Here is a 17,720-nt window from a genome sequence, read left to right as displayed (position 1 = left end):
ACTTCCAGTGATTATTCTGAGTTCAACAAAGGAGCTCTGAATACCTTTTCCTGTAAAAATAGTTTTCTTAAATGTATGAAACATTTTCTGTGATAAGAGTAGCTAAGATTTATAGAGCATCTTGAAAATCAGATTAGAAGTGTCTTTATGGCATGGGAGACATTTCACAGAACCACACAGCATGGCATGCCCTCATCAGAGAAGGTGTTATGGGTATGAGCAAGAAGAGTGAGATGCACAGTTAGAGAATCCACTCAAAGCGTTCCTATGGATTATTTGTGCCAGACCTCTGGCAGAGCATTTTGAGCTCATATTGCTAGCAAGTATCTAAGGCTGAAAGGGACTGTAGCACTTCCCACTTTTAGAAGGTTTTGACTACATTATCTCTTTTGATCTTCATCCAGTGAGATGGGCCAGATGAAATTATTTCTGTTTTACAAATGAGACAATAGAAGCACAGACTGTCTAAGTGAAGTCTAAGCCTGAGGTCATAGATTGAGTACAGATCAGTCAGGAATAGAATCAGGCCTTTTGCCTCTTAGACTCATAGGTTTATATCTTTGGAGAGATTTCTGGCTGTTCTGCTATTATATGACTCTTTTTGAAATTTTGTTTCCTTTATTTTATGTCTTCCTGCTTGAAGATTGCATCAGTCTTTTTTTGCTTCTAGAGCCACTATTTACCATCACTCATCATGCATTTTTTTGGGAGTCTGTTATGGAAAATTGGCAGTGAGACATGGTCTTCTGCAGGCTTGATTCAGGTTCATTTAGGGATGTAAACCTGAACTCTACTGCAAGCCAGTTGAAATGAGTGTTAAATTATTGAACACCCGGTGAAGTCCAGGTCTCATTTTTCTCCACCATAATCCTGAAAATACCGTCTAGCTTTCGCAGACTGGGACTACAGCAACAACACAATTGCTTCACTTTTCTTTTTCTTTTACAGGACCTTTCCAACATAATAAAGAACACTGTCTTTCACTACAGCATTCTCTCTCCTAGTTTAGGGCATTTTACATTCTTTCAATGTAACTAAAAATTCCTAAATGTGAGTTTCTTTTTTTATTTTAGACAGGAAATTACCCTATGAAACACTGGGGATGGGAGAGTAAGTCAGCTAAATTATAGAAAAGGGAACTCACAACCAATTCCTCTCTGGTCAAAATTCAATTGTCTCCTTCATTTCATTAGAAATTCAGACCTAACTATATCTAGCACATCTAGCTAATGGGAGACTTACCTGCCTTAATATGAATACATTCTATATACCTGGATGTGAAGATCGTGTATTTTAAGATCAGCACGAGACAGGAATTCAGGTTAGGGGAAAATCGTCAGTCTTTATTCTCAGTGAAGAAGGATCGGAGGTGGAAGAGAATCGGCGATAGCAATGTGTGCAGCTGAGTCAAGAAGCTAGCTCGACCAGCAGCCACACGACCAGCAGCTCGGAGTCTCGAACCCAGCCCAATCTCCCCCAGCTTCTCTTCCTATCTCTCTCTCTGCCTCCACCCACCAAAATTGTCATTTCCTGTACAACACATCAGGACTTGCACGGAGAGTGGGCAGGGACCATTCTTTATCCAATCATGTATATTAATAGAGTACAGCCCAATTACTATCTAGCCTCATGTACTTGGGACCTCAGTGCATCAGCTCAAACCTCAGCCCATTACACCTGGATACTGAAAATCATCTAATTTTTTAATGTGTATCCTTGATTGAGAAGCAGCATGGTATGAGAAATAGAGAGAGAGAGAGAGAGAGAGAGAGAGAGAGAGAGAGAGAGAGAGAGAGAGAGAGAGAAAGGGAGAGAAAGGGAGAGAGACAGAGAGAGACACAGAGAAACAGAGAGAGACAGAAACAGAGACAGAGAGAGAGAGAAGGAAAGGAGGGAGGGAGATAAGGAAGGAGGGAAAGAAAAGGTGCTGAACTGCATTGGTTGAAGGAGTAATTTAGTAATTTAGGGAGTTCCCTAAATAAAAGAAATCACAGAGCTAGTCCCCAACCCTCTCCTTGACTAGTATGCAGCACAAGCTTTCATGGGATAATACAGGTTGAATTACATGCCAGCTTACATAAATAGAAGCTGAGAGAGAAGTATCAGAAGTTTGGGTAACAAGTTGTAGACACTTGATACAGAAAAGAAAGACAAATAAGGAAAAAAGTTAACTGAGTCACATACTTTATACTCAGCTCTTGTGATTTAGTGGCTTAGTCCATACTGACCTGGAAAATAGATCCAGGAGAGACAATCTAAGAATTATTGGGCAAACTGAAAACCATGATGAAAAAAAGAGTCTCCACAACATCTTTCAAGAAATCATCAAGGAAAACTTCCCTGCTGTCCTAAAATCAAACAGTAAAATAGTCATTGAAAGAATCCACCAATTACTTCTTGAAAGAGACCCCAAAATGAAAATTCCAAGGAATATTATAGCCAAATTCCAGATTATTAGATTAGGTTATTAGATCAAGGAGAAAATACTGCAAGCAGACAGAAAGAAACAATTCACATATCAAGAAGGTACAATCTAGAGGTTTCCACTTTAAAGTATCATTGGGCCTGGAATATGATTTTCTGGAGGGAAAAGGAACTTGGCCTACAGCCAAGAATCAATCATCCAGCAAAATTAAGCATTATCTTTCAGGGGAAAAGATGGTCATTCAATGAAATAGAGGATTTTAATTTATTTTTGGTCAAAAGACCAGAGCAAAACAGAAAATTTGATCTTCAAATACAGAACTCAAAAGAAGAATAAAAAGGCAAAAAAGAAAGAAAAAAACTATGTTTTAAAAGATGAAAATCTTTGCATGCTTCTATGAAAAGATGATATGTTTAACTCTTGAGAACTGTGTATTGTTAGAACTATGCTTAGAAAGTATAGGTATAATTTGACTTTACTATGATGATATTAAAAAAAGAAACAAGGAGTGGAAAAGGGATTGTATTGGAAAAAGAAGGAAGGGGAGGTAAAATGGGGTAAATTACATTATATGAAGAGGCAAAAAAAAAAAAAAAGACCTATTACAGTTGAGGGAAAGAAAGGAGGAGGATAGTCTTGTTGGATTTTGCTCAAATTAAAAATATCAGACATATTTAATTTAATACAGAAACTTGTCTCATCCTATGGAATGAGACAAAATAGGCGGAGAAATATCAAAGGAAAGGGAGAGATAATAAAAGGGAGAACAGAAGAAGGGGAAAGGAATAAGAAAGAGAGAGGGACTATAAAAGGGGAGGGCAGATTGAGGGAGGTGGTGGTCAGAAGCAAAACACTGGTGAGGAGGGAAAGGAGAAAAGGAAAGAGAAAGTATAACTTGGGGGAAAATAAGAAAGCAAGAAATACAGTTAATCATTTTAACTGTGAATGTGAATGGAATGAACTATCCCATAAAAACAGAAGTGGATAGCAGACTGGATTAAAAGCCAGAATTCTATAATATATAGTTTACAAGAAACACATTTAAAACAGAGTGATACATATAGAGTAAAGGTAAAAGGCTGGAACAGAATGTATTATGCTTCAGTTGAAGTAAAAAATAAAAAATTAAAAAGCAAGGAGATCCTGATCTCAGATAAAGCAAAAGCAAAACTAGACATAAGAAAGGAAGCTACATCTTGTTGAAGAGTACCATACATAATGAAGCAATATCAATGCTAAACATATATGCACCAAGTAGTATATAGCATCCAAGTTCCTACAAGAGAAATTATGGGAATTGCAAGAAGAAATAGACAGCAAAACTATACTATTGGGGGATCTCAAGCTTGCCCTATCAGAACTAGATAAATCAAATCACAAAATAAATAAGAAAGAAGTTAAGGAAGTAAATAGAATTTTAGCAAAGTAAGGTATGATAGACTTTTGGAGAAAATTGAAAGGGGACAGAAAGGAATATACTTTTTTTCTTGGCAGTACATGGAGCCTACACAAAAATTGACTATGTATTAGGGCATAAAAATCTCAAAATCAAATATAACTAGGCAGAAATATTAAATGCATCTTTTTCAAATCATGATGTAATAAAAATTACATGTAATAAAGGATCATGACAAAATAGACCAAAAATTAATTGGAAACTAAATAATCTAAAGAATGAGTGGGTGAAACAACAAATCATAGAAACAATCTATAATTTCATCCAAGAGAATGACAATAATGAAGCAACATACCAAAATTTATGGGATGCAGCCAAAGCAGTTCTTAGAGGAAGTTTTATATCTCTAGATGCTTACTTGCATAAAATCGAGAAGAGAAGATCAATGGATTGAGGGTGCAACTAAAAAAGCTAGAAAAAGAACAAATTAAAATCCCCAATTAAATACCAAATTTGAAATTCTGAAAATAAAAGGAGAGATTAATAATTGAAAGTAAAAAAAGTTATTTAACTAATAAACAAAACTAAGAGTTGATTTAATCTTTAAAAAACCCAACAAAATAGTTAAACCTTTAGGTAATTTGATTAGAAAAAAGAAAGAAGAAAATTAAATTGCTAAAATAAAAAGTGAGAAGAATGAACTTTCCACCAATGAAGAGGAAATTAGAGCAATAATTAGGAGCTATTTTGCTCAACTTATGCCACTAAATCTGATAATCTAAGTGAAGTGGATGAATAGTTACAAAAATATAGATTGCTTAGATTAACAGAGGAGAAAATAAATTACTTAAATAGTCCCATTTTAGACAAAGAAAATGAACAAGCTAATAATCGACTCCCTACGAAAAAATCTTTAGGTCCAGATAGATTTACATCTATTCACCTATGAAATTCACCTATGAAACATTTAAAGAACAATTAATTCAAATACGATGCAATCTATTTGGAAAAATAGGGAAAGAAGGAGTTTTACTAAATTCCTTTTATGATACACATATGGTGCTGATATTTAAACTAGGGAGGGTCAAAATAGAAAGAAAATTACAGACCAATTTCTTTAATGAATATTGATGCAACAATCTTAAATAAAATATTAGCCAAGAGATTACAGCAAGTTATCACTAGGATAATACAGAATGACCAAGGAGAATTTATACCAGAAATGCAGTGCTGATTCAATATTAGGAAAACTATTAGCATAATTGACTATATCCATAAGCAAACTTTAAAAAATCATATGATTAGCCTAAGAGATGCAGAAAAAGTATTTGATAAAATTGAGCACCTATTCTTATGAAAAACACTAGAGAGCATAGGAAGAAATGAAGTTTTCCTTAAAATGATCAGTAGTTTATATCTAAAACCACCAGGCAGCATCTAGAAGAATTCCCAGTAAGATCAGGAGTGAAATAAGGTTCACACTATTACCATTACTATTCAATAGTATATTAGAAATGTTAGATTTAGCAGTAAGAGAAGAAAAATAAATTAAAGGAATTAGAGTAGATAATGATGAAACCAAATTATCCCTCTTTGCAGATGCTATGATGGTATACTTAGAGAATCCTAGAGAATCAACTAAAAAACTACTGGAAACACAATTACTTTAGCAAAGTTGCAGAATACAAAATAAATCCATATAAATTATCAGCATTTCTATATATTACCAACAAAGTCCAGCAGCAAGAGATACAAAAAGAAATTCCATATAAAATATCTGTAGATAATATAAAATATTTAGGAGTCTACCTGCCAAGACAAAATCAGGAACTATATGAACACAATTACAAAACACTTTCTACAGAAATAAAGTCAGATCTAAATAATTGGAAGAATATCAAGTGCTCACAGGTAGACTGAGCTAATATTACAAAAATGACAATTCTACTAAATTAATCTATGTATTCAGTGCCATATCAATCAAACTTCCAAGAAATCATTTTACAGATCTAGAAAAAATAATAACAAAGTTCATCTGGAAGAACAAAAGGTCAAGAATTTCAAGGGAAATAATGAAAAATGCAAATTAAGTTGGCCTAGCTGTACCAGACCTAAAACCTTATTATAAAGCAATAGTCATCAAAATCATTTGGTACTGGCTAAGAAATAGAGTAGTCAATCATTGGAATAGGTTAGGTTCACAAGATACAACAGTGAATGACTATAGTAATCTAATATTTGATAAATCTCCAAACCCCAACTTCTGTTCACTATTTGACAAAAATTTCTGGGAAAATTGGAAAATAGGGTTGTAGAAACTAGGCACTGATCAGCACTTAACACCCTATACCAAAATAAGGTTGAAATGGACTTATGGTTTAGAAATAAAGAGTGATACTATAAGCAAATTAGAAGTGCAAAGGATAATCCACCCCTGAGATCTGTGGAGAAGGAAGGAATTTATGAACAAAGAAGAACTAGAGTACAATATGAAATGCAAAATGGATAATTTTGATTATATTAAATTAAAAAGGTTTTGTAGGGAGCAATTAGATGGCACAATAGATAGAACATGGGTCCTGAAATAAGGAGGATCTGAATTCAAATCTGGCCTCAGACATTTAATATTTCCTAACTGTGTGACCCTGGGCAAGTCACTCAAACCCTAATTGTCTCAGAAAAAAAAAAAAGTTTTTTGTATAAACAAAACCAATGCAGATAAGATTAGAAGGGAAGCAGAAAACTGGGGGAGGAGGGGGGAATTTACATCCAAGGTTTCTGATAAAGGCCTAAATTCTAAACTAAATAGAAAATTTCCATAAATTTTTAAGAACACAAGCCATTATTCATTTGATAAATGGTCAAAGGATATGAACAGACAATTTTCAGATGACAAAATTAAAGCCATCTATAGTCATATGAAAAAATGTTCTAAATCACTATTAATCAGAGAAATGTGAATTAAGACAACTCTGAGATACCACTACACACCTCTCAGATTGACTAAGATGACAGGAAAATATAATGATGGATGCTGGAGGGGATGTGGGAAAACTGGGACACTGATACATTGTTGGTGGAGTTGTGAACTGATCTAACCATTCTGAAAAGCAATTTGGAACGATATCCAAAGTGTAATCAAACTGTGCATACCCTTTGATCCAGCAAATTCTCTCCTGGGCCGGTATCCCCGAAAGATCACAGAAAATGGGAAAGGGACCCACAAGTACAATAATATTTGTAGTGACCAGGAACTGAAAACTGAGTGGATGCACATCAGTTCGGGAAGGTTTGAATAGTTATGTTATAGGAATGTTATGGAATATTATTGTTCTATCAGAAACGACCAGCAGGATGATTTCAGAAAGGCCTGGAGAGACTTACAGCGAAATGAGCAGAACCAGGAGATTATTGTACACTACCACAGCAAGATTATGTGATGATCAATTCTGATAGACATGGCTCTTTTTAACAAGGAGGTGATTCAGGAAAATTCTAACCAATTTGTGATGGAGAGAACCATCTGCAGCCAGCGAGAGGACTATGGGGATTGAATGATCATAACATAGGTTTTTCACTTTTTTTGTTGTTGGTTGTTTGCTTTTTGTTTTCTTTCTCATTTTTTCCCTTTTTGATCTGATTTTTCTTGTGCAGCATGTTAAATGTGGAAATATGTATAGAAGAATTGCACATTTTTAACTTATATTGGATTACTTGCTGTCTAGGGGAGGAGGTGAGGGAAGGGAGGGAGAAAAATTTGCTGCACAAGGTTTTCCAAGGGTGGATGTTGAAAACTATTTTTGCATGTATTTGGAAAATAAAAAACTATTTTTTAATGATATAAATATTTTTTGAAAAAGAAAAGAAGAGGCCATGGTTTTGGAATCAGTCAAATCCTGGTTTCTCACATAATATGTAGATTATCCTCCACAAGTCCTTTAACAAACTCTTTGGGCCTTAGTTTCTTTAATGAGATAAAGGGTTTTAACTAGTTGGTACATCTCCTCCCAACTCTAAATAGATGATTCTGTGACCATTGGGGAGTCAGTTTTTCTGAGCTTCAGGCAATCCTCTTATCTACTAAATTATGGATATTTGTGTTGGAGCAGGGAATTCCCAAACAAATTAAATCACAGAAGCTTCACAATGTTTCCAGTAGAATATGGTTCTCAAGCACCCCAGATATACTATCCAATTTGAACACCAATTTAGAATAGGAAGGAATTTTAGAAGTATTTAACTCAATTCCCTCCTTTTACAGAGAAAGAAATGAAGATTAAGTGATTTATTCAATATTTCACTGATAGTAAGTAGCAGATTAAGAATTTGAGCCTAGGTCCTCTGCCAGCACTCTTCCCAGTATACCATGGTGCCTCTTTGCGGTTCTCATTATTTAAAAGCATTTTTAAAATAATTTTTTCAATAGCACTTGTATTCTTTCACACTTTCAATAGGCTTGTAAAATATATTTATATATGCCAGCTTAGGAAGCCTGTGCTAGAAAAAAATAACTAAAATTATTTTCACTTTGACCTAAATCTGAAAATGAACTTTCCTGAATTGAAAGCTTAGTATAGCTTACAAAGAGTATCATTCTCTCTCCCTAAAAATATTATCATGAGTCTAAATTTCATATCTTTACACATCATTCATTATGCTCTCACATTGACTATGGGGAAGGATAGGAGTGGACAAGGAGTGGAAGAAGGTAAAAAATGTATTTTCCAGGATACCTTTTCCTCAAAGAAATTAAAAAGTTTACAAAGACTGAAAGATCATAATTGTCCCTAATTTTTTCACCAGTACACAAATAGAAGGACACTGTCTCTCGAGCAGTGATCTCTGTGGGGGTTCTCTGCCCTCCACTCTACTCCTGACAGCCCTCATAATAAAGGGGCTATGTAGGTAAATACTATACTTTATCCTCTATATTCTCCTTATCTCTCATTATACCCCTTTATGTACTACTGTATGATAAAGATCAGAGGATTGGGGATGGGGAAGGGAAGAATAAGAAGGAATAGGAAATGAGGAATGTGAATTAAAGACCTGTCACCACTAACATTTGTTAAGTACCTCTCTCAGAATCTTGTGAATAGTAGAAATTCACTAAATATTTGTTAGATAGAACCAAAGGGAAAGAGTAAACAAACAAAAAAACAAAAACAAAGTTGAAATAATGAAAAGCTAGGACTTCAATAGTACAGTAGTAAAAAAAAAAAGTAGTAAATTAGGAAATATGTCTTCTACTTTTTATTTTTGTAAGTAAAAAAGAATCTTAAAGATTATCTAGGAAGATCTGAGTTCAAATGTGGCCTCAGACACTTAAAAACTGTGTGATCCTCGACAGCTCAACCTCTCTTTGCCTAGTTGCCTCATTTGTTAAATGCCCTTAATATTAGCACTTACCTTCCAGTATTTTTGTGAAGATCAAATGAGGTGTTTTTTGTAAATCCCTTAGCACAAACAAAGTAGTCACTTGATAAATATTTGTTCCCTTCCCCCCTCTACTCTTTCATTTTATAGTGAAGAAAATTGAGCACTTACAGATTAAGTGATTTGCTCAAATGTCAACCATTCTATCACGTTTATTTTTTTCCCCCTTTTCCTTTATATGGGGGAGTGGGGAGGCACGGGGCATGCCATATAGATACTTTCATAACCAAAGGACACAGTTTATGTGAGTTCAATTTAGAAAATCATTTTTTTTCTGGCCATTGTCATGTGTCAGAATAGTAATCATCATCCATCAATAGTCTCATCTCTGAATACGAAGGGCTATTATATATTAGTCAACAAGGAGAAGGTGTCCCTTTTCCTTGGAAAAAATGATTGTTTCTTTGTGCTCCTTAGAATATAAAATGCACATGGAATGTGGAAAAGGTATTTGTGGGATAAAGGAAATTTTTAGTGCAAAATTATGTGGTCAAAGGATACAAACAGTTCTCAAAAACTGCAAACTATTAATGACCATGTGAAATAATGCTCTAAATCACTAATAATAACAAAAACCAAGGTTTCATTTCACACTTGCAAATTGGCAAAGATGACAATGGATGGGAACAACAGCATTGGAAGAATTGTGAAAAGATAGGCACACTAATGTATTAGTGTAACTGCAAATCATTTTTGAAAGCAGTTTGAAATTACAAAAAAAAAAAAAAAATGACCAAGATCTCTATGAAGATCTCTATGAAAGAGAGATTCCATTATTAGGCTTAAACTCCAAGAAGATGTGATAGGAAGAAAGATATATACCAGAATATTTGTAATAACAATTTTTGTGATAACAAAGAATTGGAAACAAAGTAAATGCCCCTCAATTAGGGAATAGTTAAACAAATTATGGTACATAGATATAATGGAATATTAGTGAACCATGAGAAATGAAGAATATAATAACTACAAAGAAATGTGGAAAAATCTGTGATGCAAACTGAAACAGAGTTAAATCAACAATATACACAATGATTGCAACATTGTAAATGGAAAGGATAACCACATACTTTTGATTGTATGGTATATACAATCAAAAGTGAATTTTACAAAATTATAAGACCAAACATGGCTTTAAATAAAAGATATGGGAAATACTCTTCCCACCCTTTGCAGAGCTGAGAAGCTCTCAAGTATTGTAAATTGCATGTATTTTCAGACTTTTTCAATATTAATCAGTTATAGTGATTTTTTAAATTCCTCACTAGAGGAAACTATAGTGATCAAATACAACAATAAAAATTCATTTATAAAATACAAATATTAAATATATAGATATAAGTATTATATAAATATATTAAAATATATTTAAAAATTTTCTAATTAGTGAAGCAAGTCTTCTCAATCTCAAAACCACCACCTTAGCTAAAAGGCCTTTGTTATTTCTCCTAATCCTAGACTTTCTCCCTTTTCAATTCATTTTATAATCTGTTGTCAGAGAAATCTTTATATTGGATAAATCTGATCATATCATTTCATGACTAAAAAGCATTCGTTGGCTATCTATTGTTTATCAAAAAAGTTTTAACTCCTTGGACAACCATTCACCACATCCTTTTTATCTCCCCTATCCCCCTACATATACTATAGTGTGTTCCTGTCAATCTACACTACTCTTTTTGTCTGAAAAAGCCTCATGCCTTTCTGCCTTTGATTCATACCATCCTCTCCAATTAGCATATATTCTCACTATCTCTGCCTGTTAAAACTACCTCTCCTAAAATATTCAACTGACCTGTTACTTCTTTCAAAAGCTTTTCTTGATTCCCACAATCATATAAGTGCATCTCTCCCTCCCTCTCTCTCTCTCTCTCTCTCTCTCTCTCTCTCTCTCTCTCTCTGTGTCTCTCTCTCTTTCTCTTTCTCTCTCTCTCTCTGTTTCTTTTCTCTCTCTGTCTCTCTCCCTTCTCTCTGTTTCTCTCTCTCTTTCCTCCCTTTACTCCATCTGTCTCTTTCTCTCTCTCTCTTAATGGCACTTCTGGCCTGCCTCATATTAGAGTTGCTTGTGCAGCAATGTCATCCCTTCTTTTCTTAACTGTCAGTTTCTTAAGGACAGAGACTGGCTTACTCATCTTATGTCCTCTACAGTGACTAGCACATAGCAGTATTAAATACATGAATATTGAATGGAAGTGAGAAAGAAGGAGAGAAAGAAGGATGTAAAAGTGGGATAATTAACTTCAATCAAGCTGTGAAAGATGGATAAATTAGGGGAATCCTCCCCTGCTCTTCATTTCTGTCATGAACAATGGCAATGCAAATTTGAAGGAGATAGAATGCCATCTTCAGTTAATTCTTTAAGGCTTTTGTTTCAAGCAACTTGATTTTTTAGACATATGTCAAAGGGGGAATAGGGAAATATAAGATTGTTTAGATCAAACAGTCCCAAAGCATTTTTCCAATTTGTTTTTTAAGAACATTAATTTAGCACTTACTATAATCTCCACATATTTCCCCAGCTTTTTAAAAATATTTTTTCTATATTTTTCTTTGTACATTTTCATTCAATATTCATTTAACAAACATTTATGTCTAAAGCCTTAGACTTGGTGCCATGGGAATTGAAAAGATGAATAATATAGAGTTTGTACCTACTTTCAAATCAGTGGTCAGTCAACAAATATTTGAGAAGTGCTTAAAATGTGCTGGGTACAGGGCTAAACTCTGGGGATTATTTTTTTTTTCTGGAAAATAAAAAGAGTATAAAAACAGTACCAGTTCTCAAGGAGTTCTCGATATAAAAGTAGAGTCAACATGCAAATAAGATATATCTAGCATATACTGGAAATAAGTATCAGAGACAGGGCATTAAGAATAAAAGACATCAAGAGATGCTTCTTTATAGAAGGAATTTTAGTTGTCTTCACAGAAACTAAAAAAATCAGAAGAAAAATCTGTGGAAGATTATGGTCCAGCAGCAATTGTCCCCCAAGTTGGTATGATGAGCACTCAGTCTTTAGAAGTTATAGAGACACAAATAATAAATCCCTATTTCATTTGGGGTGGCTGAACTTAGCCTATATTCATTTATTTTAATGCTTCAAAGGTTAATGGTTTTTATCTACCTTCACAGACTACAGTTCCTCTCCATCTTAGGGAGGAAATAGTTTCTGTGGTCAAACACTTAATTACTTGTTAGTCAGTTTTTTAGGGGAAACTAGATAGCAAAATAGATAGAGCACAGGAGCTGGCTTCAAAAAGATTGGAATTCAAATCTGACCTCACAATTATCAATTTTGTGATCTTGGATAAGTAACTTAACTGTCTTTGCCTCAGTTTCCGCATCTATAAAATGAGCTGAAAAGAAAGTGGAAAAATACTCCAATATCTGTGCAAAGAAAATTCTAAATGGGGGCATGACATGACTGAAATGAATGAACAAGAAGCAGCCTTTTTGTGATGAGCCTTTCCAAATTTAGCTAGGCTAGCTCTCTAACTATAAACACACAATCTGTCACTGAGACCCATATGTGAAGTTTTTCAAGCTTGGGAGTACCTGCCAGAGATTGTCCTTTAGTGACAGAGTTTTGGAAAACCCACAATCACCTTATATCATAATGAGGCATTGGATGATTTATCTCATATTTCACAGACACTTGGCCAGATATCCAAAGACTCCCCTCTTAAGATCTTGAGTGTCTATAATTTGTCCCAAACCCTTTCCTTTTTTTACTTATCCTTCCTTTAAATTGAATCTCTTTATCATTTTTAACTACAGTTATTTTTTGACTCAGAATTATTGGGATTTGAACTTTTGGTTATAAGGAATCCAGATATTCTAAACCATTATCTCAGACAAATAATATCGCAATCCAGAAGATGTAATAGCCAACAGGGTGAGAGGGAGGAGGTAGGAAGGGAAAGTTTACACAATCTGCTATTTCCTAAGAAAGTGCTGTTGAAGGAGCAAAAAAATACTTTACAGAAATGCAGAATCTCAGAGGTGAAGGTGCCAGTTGGGGCATCTATTTTTTGCAACTGAATCACTTAATGGGCACATAAATCATGTACTACACAAGAACCAACTTCTAAATACAAATGAACCCATTTGGGGAAATTTCCTTTTAAAAATGAAAGGAGATTATTGCTGCCTATAATTGGGTTTCTTCTTATGTCAAACCCCACAATCAGAGTTCCTCTATCAGTACACATTTTGACAGGAAGAACAGACTATCAATTTGGGGGCATAGTTCCACACTTCCAGCCCCAATTTAAGATTTCAAAGTCAAGTCAGGGTTAGAGCAAAGTCAAATAGAAGTCTCAGAAAAAGCAAATGATGTCATTAGTAAGAGCAGACTATCAATTTGAGGGAATGGCTCCTCATTTCCAGTCTCAGAACATGATTTCAAAGTCAAGTCAGAGTTGTGGCAGAGTTGAATACAAGTCTTAGAAAAGGGATATGAGTTGAGATATTAAAGGAATTAGAACATGAATTCTTACTGCAGTGAAACTTGAGAGCTTTAGAGAAGCAAAAATCTAGAATGAAGTCTCATTTCAGTAGCTTTGATTTAGATGAGATCTTTTTGGTTTAGTACTTGGTTCTCTAACATAAGAAGGGTAGTTTTCATTTGTCTTTAAGTGCAGCAAGATGGAGCAGTGGTCAGAATGTTAGATTTAAGCAATCCAATAGTTGAGGGCAGGTCACTCAACTTCTGTGAACCTTAGTTTCCTCATCAGTAAAACATACAATGATAGCTCCTATCTTACAAGGTTGTGGTGAGAAAACCTGAGAAAATAAGAAAACATGTAAGGTTATTGGTAAACCTTTAAGCACCAAGGTAATACCAGCTATACTAATGCAAAGAAGTGGATCTAGAGCCCTGTAAATACTAACTATACTAATGCAAAATAATTCTAGTACCTCAAATTCAACATGATCAAAACCAACCTACTCATCCTCCCGCCAAACAAAACCCCTGCTCCTTCAACATTTTCTGATTTTGTTACCTTTGGACACCCTGTCCTCGAGACCCATTGACTACATCTTCATCACTATATCCTACCTATTTTCTCTCCTACCCATACTCATATATGATCACCACTCCTTAGTTCATAGCCTCAGTGTTTATTTTCTGGAATTTTGTAATAATCTCCTAATATGTCCTATCATCTACAGCTCCCCCAACTCTAATTCTTCAGAGCTGCTAGATTAATTTTTCTAATTTTTCAAAGGCCTAGTCTCAATAGACTAATACTATACTAATAATACTAAATCCCTTAGTGGCCACAATGATTTCTTGAGAAAAGGAAAAAAAAGTAACATCTCCATCGTATTCCAAGATTTCCTAGGATCCAGGGTCCTCTAATTTTCATGGAATCATATAAATTTAGGGATGGAAAATACATTTACAGCTGTCTTGTCCAACTTACATCTGTAGCACACTCCATATGTCGGCATTCAGCCTTCACTTGAAGTTCTTGTTAATTCAATCCTTTCAGTCTTAGACTACTCTTCATGATCCTATTTGGGGTTTTCTTGGCAAAGATACTGATTTGCCATTTCCTTCTCCAGCTCATTTTACAGATGAGGAACCTGAGGCAAACACAGTTAAGTGACTTGCTTAAGAAACACACAACTAGGTCTGATTTGAACCATCTCTTCCTGTCTGTCTCTAGGTACAGTATTCTATCCCACTGCACTAATTTCCTCCAATGAGGGAGAACCTACTACCTTGAGGTCAGTCATTCTGCTTTTGGACAGTTCTTCCTGTTCTGTAGCTTTTCCTGAAATAACTAAATCCATCTTTCTATAACTTCTACCTATTGCTCATAATTCTGTCCTCCATGGCAAAATAGAAAATTCTATTCCCTCTTTGATAAGACAGTCCTTCAAGTACTTGGTAACTACCGCGTTCCCTGATGCTCTACTTCTCCAAGATGTATATTCCTTCAACTGATCCTCATATGACAGGGATTTGATCTGTTAGTTTGTTTTGTAGGTAATGGGGGTTAAATGACTTGTCCAGTGTCACACAGTTACTAAGTGTTTGAAATCAAATTTGAACTCAGGTTCTTCTGACTTCAGGACCAGTGCTCTATTCTTCTCTAACCACAGTTCCCCTTCCCCTGACCTTTTACCTTTTTTTCCAGTTTATGAATGTTCTTCCTAAAAATTGAGCATCAAGAACAGAACATGGTTCTCTAGATATAGGCTGACCATAGCAGGATTCATTGGGATCATCACCTTCTTCCTGGAAGCTATGCTTCTCTTATGCCCATTATTGCCTTAGTGGTATTTGGCTGCCATATCACAAGTCATCAATTGAAACGAATTTAGTAAATACTTACTATGTGCCAGATATTATGGCTAGAGAGACAAAAATAAATGAAACAGATTCTTCCTCTAAGTGGCTTATTTCATATAGAGGGAAATAACACATACACACATATTTTCTTTTTCTCTCTCTTCCTCTTTTCTCCCAATATATTTAAATGTTTATATGATATATATGTAAGCACACATACCCTGTGTATATACACATATATATAATGCTACATGTGTATTGTACAATACATGTGTGTTGTATATAAACAGCAAATACATACATAATAAATATATAGATATATAAGATATAAATACATGTATGTGTGTACATACAGGGATGTGCTGGTAAATGTTTAACAAATGACTAAAAAAATATACACAAGACACAGTTTAAGTTTAAACTGCATTATCAACATTTTCTCATCATTTACCAATCACACATACACACATATGAAAAGCAAGGTCTAAATTATAATATTTACCAATTTCTGAGATATAAATACAGTGAAAATTTAACAGCTGACTCTCATGAGCTAGTCTGAGTTGGATCCAGCACACCCCTGCTAATTTGTATGTGAGGATGGGTGGCAGGGAGGGGGGATAATAACAGCTGGGGACATCTGGAAAGGTTGTACATAGTGGGTGGCCCTTGAACTGATTTTTGAAGGAGACTGAGATTCTAAGAAGTAGAGGTGAGAAGAGAATGTGTTACTAGACTGAAGGACAGTCAGTGTGAAGACAGAGATGAGAGGTAGACTTTCAGGTGTGAGGAACAACAAAAAGACCACTGTTAACTCTTATTGAGTTTGCCATCCAATAAAGTTCCAAGATTTTTTGGGGGGACAAACTGCTATGTAACTATAACTTCTCCACCTTGTACTTGTAAAATTGATTTTCTGCACTCGAGTCTAAGACTATGCTCATTCCTATTCAAATCCATCTTATTAGATTAAGCCCAATGTTCTTGCCTGTCAAGATTGTTTTAGATCCTGATTCTGTCATCCAAAGTGTTAGTCTTCCAACCTTAAGTCATCTGCAAATTTGCTATGCATATCCTCTATGCCTTTATAAAGTTTACTAATAAAATATGTTAAACAGCACAAGATGAAGCACCAATTCCAGGGTACTCTTAGGGACCTTCAAATATTGTGGATAATCAATCAATTCTGAAACCATCTAATTATACTCCTTTCTATCCTACAAGTTTCCACAAGAATTTTTCCCACAAGAATAGCTTGATAAACTTTATCAATTGATTTGTTAAAAATCTAGGTAAGCTTTTTTTTTTTTTTTTTTTTTTAACAATTCCCATATTTTCCTGTTCACTGATACTGTTAGAAGAAAGGAAATAAGGACATCCTGGCATGCCTTGCTGATGCTCATGTTTTAATGCCTTTTTGTAGTTATTGCTTCCTTTTCTCATAAACTTTATTCTCTGGCATTCTTTTTGACAACCATTTTTCTAATGAGACCAGAGACCATACCCAGGGGAATTCAACCCTTTCAGCACCGAAACTCCCACCCAGGTAGTCCCTCTGTTTTAATTGGTGATGCTTGCCTCACATTATCCACTATTACTCCCTAACTACCTCCTGTTCAGCATACTTTTTAGTACTCTCACTACCCCTATCCAGTTCTGGAACCTCATTAAATCACTACTGCCATTACTGTTAGAAAGGGTAGTTCAGTGTATTCTTATATGGTTCCACTCACCATCTGTGGAACTTTCTCAACAAAAATACTGCTCCTTGGCCACTCCTTTATATGTATTGTGTCCCACTATTAGAATGTAAGTGCATTAAAGGGCATTTAAAACTTTTTTTTGTCCCCAGAACTTACTATATAGTAAATACTTAATAAATGCTTTTTGCTCAATCAATAAGCATTTACTAATTGCCTATTTCTGTACCATTCATTCATTTATTCTATATAGTCACCCATTACCTCTTTAATAATGTCAAAAAATCAAAGTGCACTGACCTATAGTTTGCAGACTCTATTCTCCCCACTCCTTTTTAAACCTATTCCTTTTAAAAGTTGTCCTCCAGTCCTGCAATATTTCACATATTCTTGGAAACTGAGTGGATGCCCATCAGTTGGAGAATGGCTGAATAAATTGTGGTATATGAATATTATGG

The sequence above is a fragment of the Sarcophilus harrisii genome, chromosome 1 (assembly GCF_902635505.1).
Source record: "Sarcophilus harrisii chromosome 1, mSarHar1.11, whole genome shotgun sequence".
Taxonomy (NCBI): Eukaryota; Metazoa; Chordata; class Mammalia; order Dasyuromorphia; family Dasyuridae; genus Sarcophilus; species Sarcophilus harrisii.
Note: the sequence above shows the minus strand (reverse complement) of the source record.